The 7873-nt window shown below is 34.6% G+C and overlaps 1 pseudogene; it reads left to right on the top strand.

The window, feature by feature from the left end:
* Window positions 1–1448: 1448 nt before the first annotated feature.
* LOC127673874 (vomeronasal type-2 receptor 116-like) overlaps window positions 1449–7873 on the top strand; it is a 35555-nt pseudogene continuing 29130 nt past the window's right edge.

Below are 7873 nucleotides of genomic sequence, written 5' to 3'. Positions count from 1 at the left end.
CCTTTTGAGTCTGGGTTACCTCACTTAGTATGATGTTCTCTAGCTCCATCCATTTGCCTAAGAATTTCATGAATTCATTGTTTCTAATGGCTGAATAGTACTCCATTGTGTAGATATACCACATTTTTTGTATCCACTCTTCTGTTGAGGGATACCTGGGTTCTTTCCAGCATCTGGCAATTATAAATAGGGCTGCTATGAACATAGTAGAGCATGTATCCTTATTACATGGTGGGGAATCCTCTGGGTATATGCCCAGAGAATTTCTGTATTTTGATAGAAACTTTAATGTTACAAAAACTTATTCACATTAGCAAAAACTAATTCATGATGTATTTCTGACTTCTTATGCATTTGCTAATTGCTCAAACTCAAACTGCAAAATATTTTATATGAGTAACATATGTTTACTTGTCCTTCAAGAAAATCCTTTTTATAATGTCAGACATGTGAACAAAAGCCCCATTCTATATTGGGTTTAAGGAAGAGTCTTGTTTTTGTGGGTTAATTAAAAATGTGCCTCTTCCATTAACATATGAATCATACCTATTAACTTGTATAGGTCACTTTTGGGCTTTATGACTTTTCCTTGCTTTCCTGGGAAACAGCCTTGTCAGTTTAGAATGAACCTTTTCCTTTTTACCCATGGAGTGGCTATTTTTGTATAAAATTATTATTTTTGTATGGCCTTTGATTAATAAAGTGCTAATAGCTGTATCTGTGGCAGGGCAAGCCAAAGGATGGATTAAATGCAGCAATGCTGAAAAAAATGACATCGAATGATGAAAGAACAGGAAAAGGACCCAGAGTTAGAGCAGCGAGAGTCATGCAGTCGGTACAACAAGGCCATAAGAGATTCAGGTCCTGAAGGTTAGCTGTGAGAGTGCCCCATCAAAAGTGCCAGCAGTCTTTCCTTACACAGGTTGCCCTGTGTCTTTACTACTAAACCCCAAAGGGACCTACACAAGGCAATACATTAATTTTGAGTGCTTATTCCTACAACAGTTTGTTTTCTGCCCTTTCATTTTCCCTAAGTTGGTTTTTTTCTGATGTAACCTGTGGGAAACACCCAAAGTTGTTTTCATATGAAAGCTTTTTTGCTTCACACTTTAGCCAGATCATCTCAGGAGGAGTTCATCCCTGATCTCTTGCTATTTGTAGTACTGACTGAAATCATAATGCCTTTGGCTAGGGAAGAATATGAACAAACATAGTTTCCAGGTTGTTTTTTTACCTGAGTACAAGACCTCAGCTGCAGAGGTGAGAGAAAAAAATAGTTTCAAAATACCAAATATCATCTAGGAAGCAACATGAAAACCTTGGAATTAATAGTGTGACAGCCTCATTCATCAATGAAGTTTAAACTTACATGGTAGCAAAAATATGACCTGATCATATATATCTATTGGATATTGTTTGATCTGCCTCAAGCAATCCCATGTAGTAAAATGCTGTTCTCTTGGATTTTTATCCAGTTGATCTTGCAGATTCCTATTTTTTTCTGTGACTTTATAAGCTTTAATATTAGTAAATGCTATTACATAATCACTGAAGATTTTCACCGTAAAGGTGATGTGGTTATTGGTGCATTTTTCCCTATTCATACTTACTACACCATGAACAAAATTCCACATTCATATCTACCATACTATTATATGGACAATTACCTACAGTAAGTACACTAATTCATTGTCTGAGTTCAGAATTATAATTTAGTGGGTGTACTCATTAAACTTATTTAATCTTTGGGGGTTTTGTTGTGACAATTTTTCTATTTTTATTAGAGATTCTAAAATGTTTTTCTCAATTTAATTTTCTTTTTGGCTCTTTTCTTTGCTCAAATGTGAAATGCACTAGTAACTGACTTTTTTCATTTTTGTTTCTTCATTTGATTGATGAATCTAACCACTAATTTGACCATTTCTGTCATTTTACAATGTCTGAATAGTTTCCAGTGTTATGAGTTTCTGGAAGTATGATTTAATCTGACCCTGATCTTGTTGTTCATAGCATTTCTGAACTCCTGATTTGTGCTTGTGATATTAGATGATGTCCTTGAATGTATAAAGTTGTCATCATTATGATAATAATTGAGCGAAGAGGTTGATTTTATTATATGGAGTTGATTCCATACTTAGAGAGTCACAATTAGAAGTTGTGAATACTTCTGTTCTCTACAGATATTTAATTTATCTCAAGTTCTGATATAACTGTTTGGTTTCTAATTTGATTTTTCTTTTCACCTTTACTGTGCTTATATCATCTTCCATTAGTTTCCATTATTTATTCTCATCTCTTTGGAGGAGTTCACCAAAACATAGTTACTATGAGGGTGTTGTCTTTGGGATATTTCTTAGTTTGTATAATATATTCCAGATTAATGGATAGTGCCAGATAAGTCTGGTTGAATTAGAGAGAAATATTAGTTCATGAAGGAAATGAGAAGTGTTTTTACTTATTAGACATTTCTATCTTTCTAAGACCTTCTTTTATTTGTACTGATCCAGGAAGTAAGGCCCTAACTAGAGCAATACCACTTGTAAATCATTGTGAACATAGGAATAAATGTGTTGGATATCAACAAATGCAAAATGACCAAATGAAATACAGGTGTTTGACAGTACTATGTTTTGTCAAATCTTAGTGAGTCATTAAGTCATTAAATTAAAGATAGTGGGGGAGAAAAAAATGTCAAGATATAAAAGCAAATTGAATATTTTGTTACCTTGACAGATTTATTTTAGAAATTTGTAATGTAGCAATTATGACTATCCAAGATTTGTTATTTGGATAAACTACTTTATGGTAGATATTTTTTACAACATCAAATTTTGTCTCAAATAATATCATAGTTTTCTCATATGCATAACAGGTATGTCAAGTTTGGATGTTCATTGAGGCCTTTTCTCCTACATTATAATTACTGTTCCGTATGAGTCCACTTTTCCTCTGCCCTTTATATCAACAGTTCATGCACCTCTCTCCATTGGAATGTGCTTGACTTTATATTGTGAAGCATCAAGCCCTTTGCTGAAAGACTATATTTTTCAGTTATGTAAGCATTTAGTGTCTGGCTATTTCACAGGATTGTTTCCTGTCAAAATGTTTAAGGTGTCATAAATTCAGAAAAAAACAACCAAAATTTGTGAGAGAAATACAATGGCTTTTATTAAAAGGAATTAACAGAATTGTCTTACAAAACTCATTCATTTGGTATAGTTTTCTAATATAGCACTGACCACAGTAAGGCCACAATGATTAGGACTTTCATTTATTTTTTTCACTTGATCCTTTATTTATCATTTTGGAATTTTCTTTGCATTTCAATGGATGAATATTTTTGTTCTCTACAATTCATATTTCTTATTAGCTCTGTGAGCTTAAATGCATTCCTTGTAATTATTACATTTGCATTTACATATAATTCTTTTCTTTAGCCTATCATAATAGGGGACGAGTATTTGTTTTGTAGTGTTCATGAATATTATGTAATGATTTTGAGAGAAAAGTGCTTTTTTTACCATTGACATATTCACAGTACAGTATTTTCACACTTATTATTTGTGTGTGCACATATTTTTGAGGTAGCTAACATTCTCATGTGAAAGAAAATTTCAAATTATGTCATCCTAAATTGAGTGTGCTAAGATCAAACTCAGGCCTTATGAGGCGTCAGCAGCAGAATCCTGCACTGGCTAAGACATTTTGAGGTTTTTTTTTTTTGGTTTTCTGAGACAGGGATTCTCTGTGTAGCCCTAGCTGTCCTGGAACTCAATGTGTAGACCAGGCTGGCCTCGAACTCAGAAATCTTCCTGCCTCTACCTCCCAAGTGCTGGGATTAAAGGCCTGTGCCACCACTACCCAGCAATATGTTGAATTATTTTATTGATCTACCTAGCATAATTCCAAATCAAGTTGAGAATTTCCTTTAATGTTTTGGAGGGTGAATTATCTTGTTTCACATCAAGTAAAGTATGGGTTTAAACTTATACCTCAAAGTGGATTTCAGCAACTATACAATTGTTTCTTATGTGCATTGCTTGATAAAAACCAATGTATCATAAGAATATACCCCTTGACAATTTAGATTTAAATAGAAATAGTATTTCTCTAAGTTTATGTACCATTATGAACAATTCACCGTAGTAATACACAAACATTTATGCTGGTAGGTTATTTTAAAATATTTTACAATGTGATGTGTTTTTATACATATTTCACATTTTATACTTCTTGTTCAAAGTACATGAAGGTTTTCTTTGAGGAGAAATTATCAGTATTCAGTCTCTGAAAATAATAAGTCTTTATTATTATTTTCAAGTGCAGACGTATTTAAAAACAAAAATATGTACAGTTAAACAAATGTGGGTTACCTTTATACCAGAATAGGAAACCTATAAAATATTCCATAGCAAGTTTTTAGAGCATATCCTATATAGATAATGCCATCCTAGATTAGTTCTATCATGTCATACCTTATGCATATTTGCAGTGCATATGGCTCCAATCCTAACTACATTATGATTCTGAATTGGCCTTAGAATTTATCTTTTGATTTTCTTTGAATTTCAGTTATGTGGGTTTTCAATGAACAGAGATAAACTAGATTTTAGTGCTCAGCCAACTCCTCTATGGCATTCATTTATTTTATGTTGCTTAGAAATATTCATCTTTGGTATCACCCCTGTTTTAGGCACTTGTTTTCATTCAGGTCCAGTTTGTGCTTCTTACTGTCACTCAGATCTTCTTTATTAGATCCTATTTTCCATAGTGTGTTTTGTAAGGAATACGTAATCAGCAGAGGTGATTCCAGCAAAGCCAGAAATAAAAGCACAACCCTCTTATATGATTCATACACACTAACCTTTATAGCGTAAGAGTATTTGAGAAGATCTCCCTGAGATAAGTGCTGATCGCCCTTGTTTGTCTCCACTGTAAGGATTATTTCACCATTAATCTTATAGCGATAGATGTGTATATCCAACTAAAAAATTCACATTAAGATTTTTGTAGATTGATTATTTGTAAAATCAATTCTAAGCTGAAATATATACAAAATAGAACTATGCAATATTTTACCTTGTTTTATTGCAATTGAATTAGTAAGTAAATAGTGATACTTTCTAAGTATTTGGTGAAAATCGTATGCTGCACAAATGAATTCAAAGAATTACTCTGATTTCTAATGTTTTCAAGTAATTTGTCTGTATATTCTGTAGTCATTACCATCTTTCATAGAGTTTTATCAATTCTCATTAATTAAAATATCCTTTTCTGAGCATTCAGAATATTACATTTAATTTTACCAAACCTCCTATTTCTTGACATATCCAAACAGCTGAAACCTCAATAATTATGCACATTCAAAAACCTACAGGCACTTTACACATATTAATCAAACAAAAATTTTATCTGATAATTGAGATATAAAACTGAAACTTTCTGTGGAAAGTAGTGATAATCAGACTACAGTCATTTTGTTCATATCATAGCTTTGTCTTTTATTGGAAGTGCCTATCATTCTTAACACATGTTCCTTTCCTCTTCACTGGGTCTTACTTTATATGTTGTCCTGAATGTAAGGGTCTATTTATGATGCTGACAATTGCTCTATTTTATTTAACTCTAACATTTCCATCATATCACTGCTTTAATGACATGTGTCTAAGTTCCCTCCCCATGGGTTTTATGATCCTTACACTAATTTTCATCTAGGCAGTTGCTAATGTTGAAAGCTCACCTTATCTTCAGATATTTTCACTTAAACTCTAGTCAAATTGTTTAGTCTTTAAAAAACTTTTTAGTCTGTATACTTTTAATTGCAAGTACACTTTCAGGTTGAACATTTGCTATGGGAAAACAAATTGTTGTCCTCTTTCTCATGGAAGAAAATTATACTGTCAGAAGACTATTTCATTGCATTACTTGGTTACCTATAGTTCTCTCTGTCTCTGTTTCTCTGTCTCTCTGTTTCTCTGTCTGTCTGTCTCTGTCTCTGTCTCTGTCTCTGTCTCTCTCTCTCTCTCTCTCTGTAAGGTTGAGTCCTCCAGTGAAATTAATAAAAAATATTTGGTGAATTTAAGAAAGAAAAAGGAGGTGCATAAAGTTTTTTTTTTAATTTTTTTTATTCGATATAATTTATTTACATTTCAAATGATTTCCCCTTTTCTAGCCCCCCCACTCCCCGAAAGTCCCGTAAACCCCCTTCTCCTCCCCTGTCCTCCCACCCACCCCTTCCCACTTCCCCGTTCTGGTTTTGCCGAATACTGTTTCACTGAGTCTTTCCAGAACCAGGGGCCACTTCTCCTTTCTTCTAGTACCTCATTTGATGTGTGGATTATGTTTTGGGTATTCCAGTTTTCTAGGTTAATAACCACTTATTAGTGAGTGCATACCATGATTCACCTTTTGAGTCTGGGTTACCTCACTTAGAATGATGTTCTCTAGCTCCATCCATTTGCCTAAGAATTTCATGAATTCATTGTTTCTAATGGCTGAATAGTACTCCATTGTGTAGATATACCACATTTTTTGCATCCACTCTTTTGTTGAGGGATACCTGGGTTCTTTCCAGCATCTGGCAATTATAAATAGGGCTGCTATGAACATAGTAGAGCATGTATCCTTATTACATGGTGGGGAATCCTCTGGGTATATGCCCAGGAGTGGTATAGCAGGATCTTCTGGAAGTGAGGTGCCCAGTTTTCGGAGGAACCACCAGACTGCTTTCCAGAGTGGTTGTACCAATTTGCAACCCCACCAGCAGTGGAGGAGTGTTCCTCTTTCTCCACACCCTCTCCAACACCTGCTGTCTCCTGAATTTTTAATCTTAGCCATTCTGACTGGTGTAAGATGAAATCTTAGGGTTGTTTTGAATTGCATTTCCCTAATGACTAATGAAGTTGAGCATTTTTTAAGATGCTTCTCCGCCATCCGAAGTTCTTCAGGTGAGAATTCTTGGTTTAGCTCTGTACCCCATTTTTAATAGGGTTATTTGGCTCTCTGGAGTCTAACTTCTTGAGTTCTTTATATATATTGGATATTAGCCCTCTATCTGATGTAGGATTGGTGAAGATCTTTTCCCAATTTGTTTGTTGCCGATTTGTCCTTTTGATGGTGTCCTTTGCCTTACAGAAACTTTGTAATTTTATGAGGTCCCATTTGTCAATTCTTGCTCTTAGAGCATACACTATTGGTGTTCTGTTCAGAAACTTTCTCCCTGTACCGATGTCCTCAAGGGTCTTCCCCAGTTTCTTTTCTATTAGCTTCAGAGTGTCTGGCTTTATGTGGAGGTCCTTGATCCATTTGGATTTGAGCTTAGTACAAGGAGACAAGGATGGATCAATTCGCATTCTTCTGCATGCTGACCTCCAGTTGAACCAGCACCATTTGTTGAAAAGGCTATCTTTTTTCCATTGGATGTTTTCAGCCTCTTTGTCGAGGATCAAGTGGCCATAGGTGTGTGGGTTCATTTCTGGATCTTCAATCCTGTTCCGTTGATCCTCCTGCCTGTCACTGTACCAATACCATCCCGTTTTTAACACTATTGCTCTGTAGTATTGCTTGAGGTCAGGGATACTGATTACCCCAGATTTTCATTTGTTGCTGAGAATAGTTTTAGCTATCCTGGGTTTTTTGTTGTTCCAGATGAATTTGATAATTGCTCTTTCTAACTCTGTGAAGAATTGAGTCAGGATTTTGATGGGTATTGCATTGAATCTGTATATTGCTTTTGGCAAAATGGCCATTTTAACTATATTGATTCTACCGATCCATGAGCATGGGAGGTTTCCCCATTTTTTGAGGTCTTCTTCCATTTCCTTCTTCAGAGTCTTGAAGTTCTTGTCATACAGATCTTTCACATGTTTGGTTA

Source organism: Apodemus sylvaticus, chromosome 23 (genome assembly GCF_947179515.1).
Source record: "Apodemus sylvaticus chromosome 23, mApoSyl1.1, whole genome shotgun sequence".
Taxonomy (NCBI): Eukaryota; Metazoa; Chordata; class Mammalia; order Rodentia; family Muridae; genus Apodemus; species Apodemus sylvaticus.
This window is presented reverse-complemented; position numbering and strand designations above follow the sequence as displayed.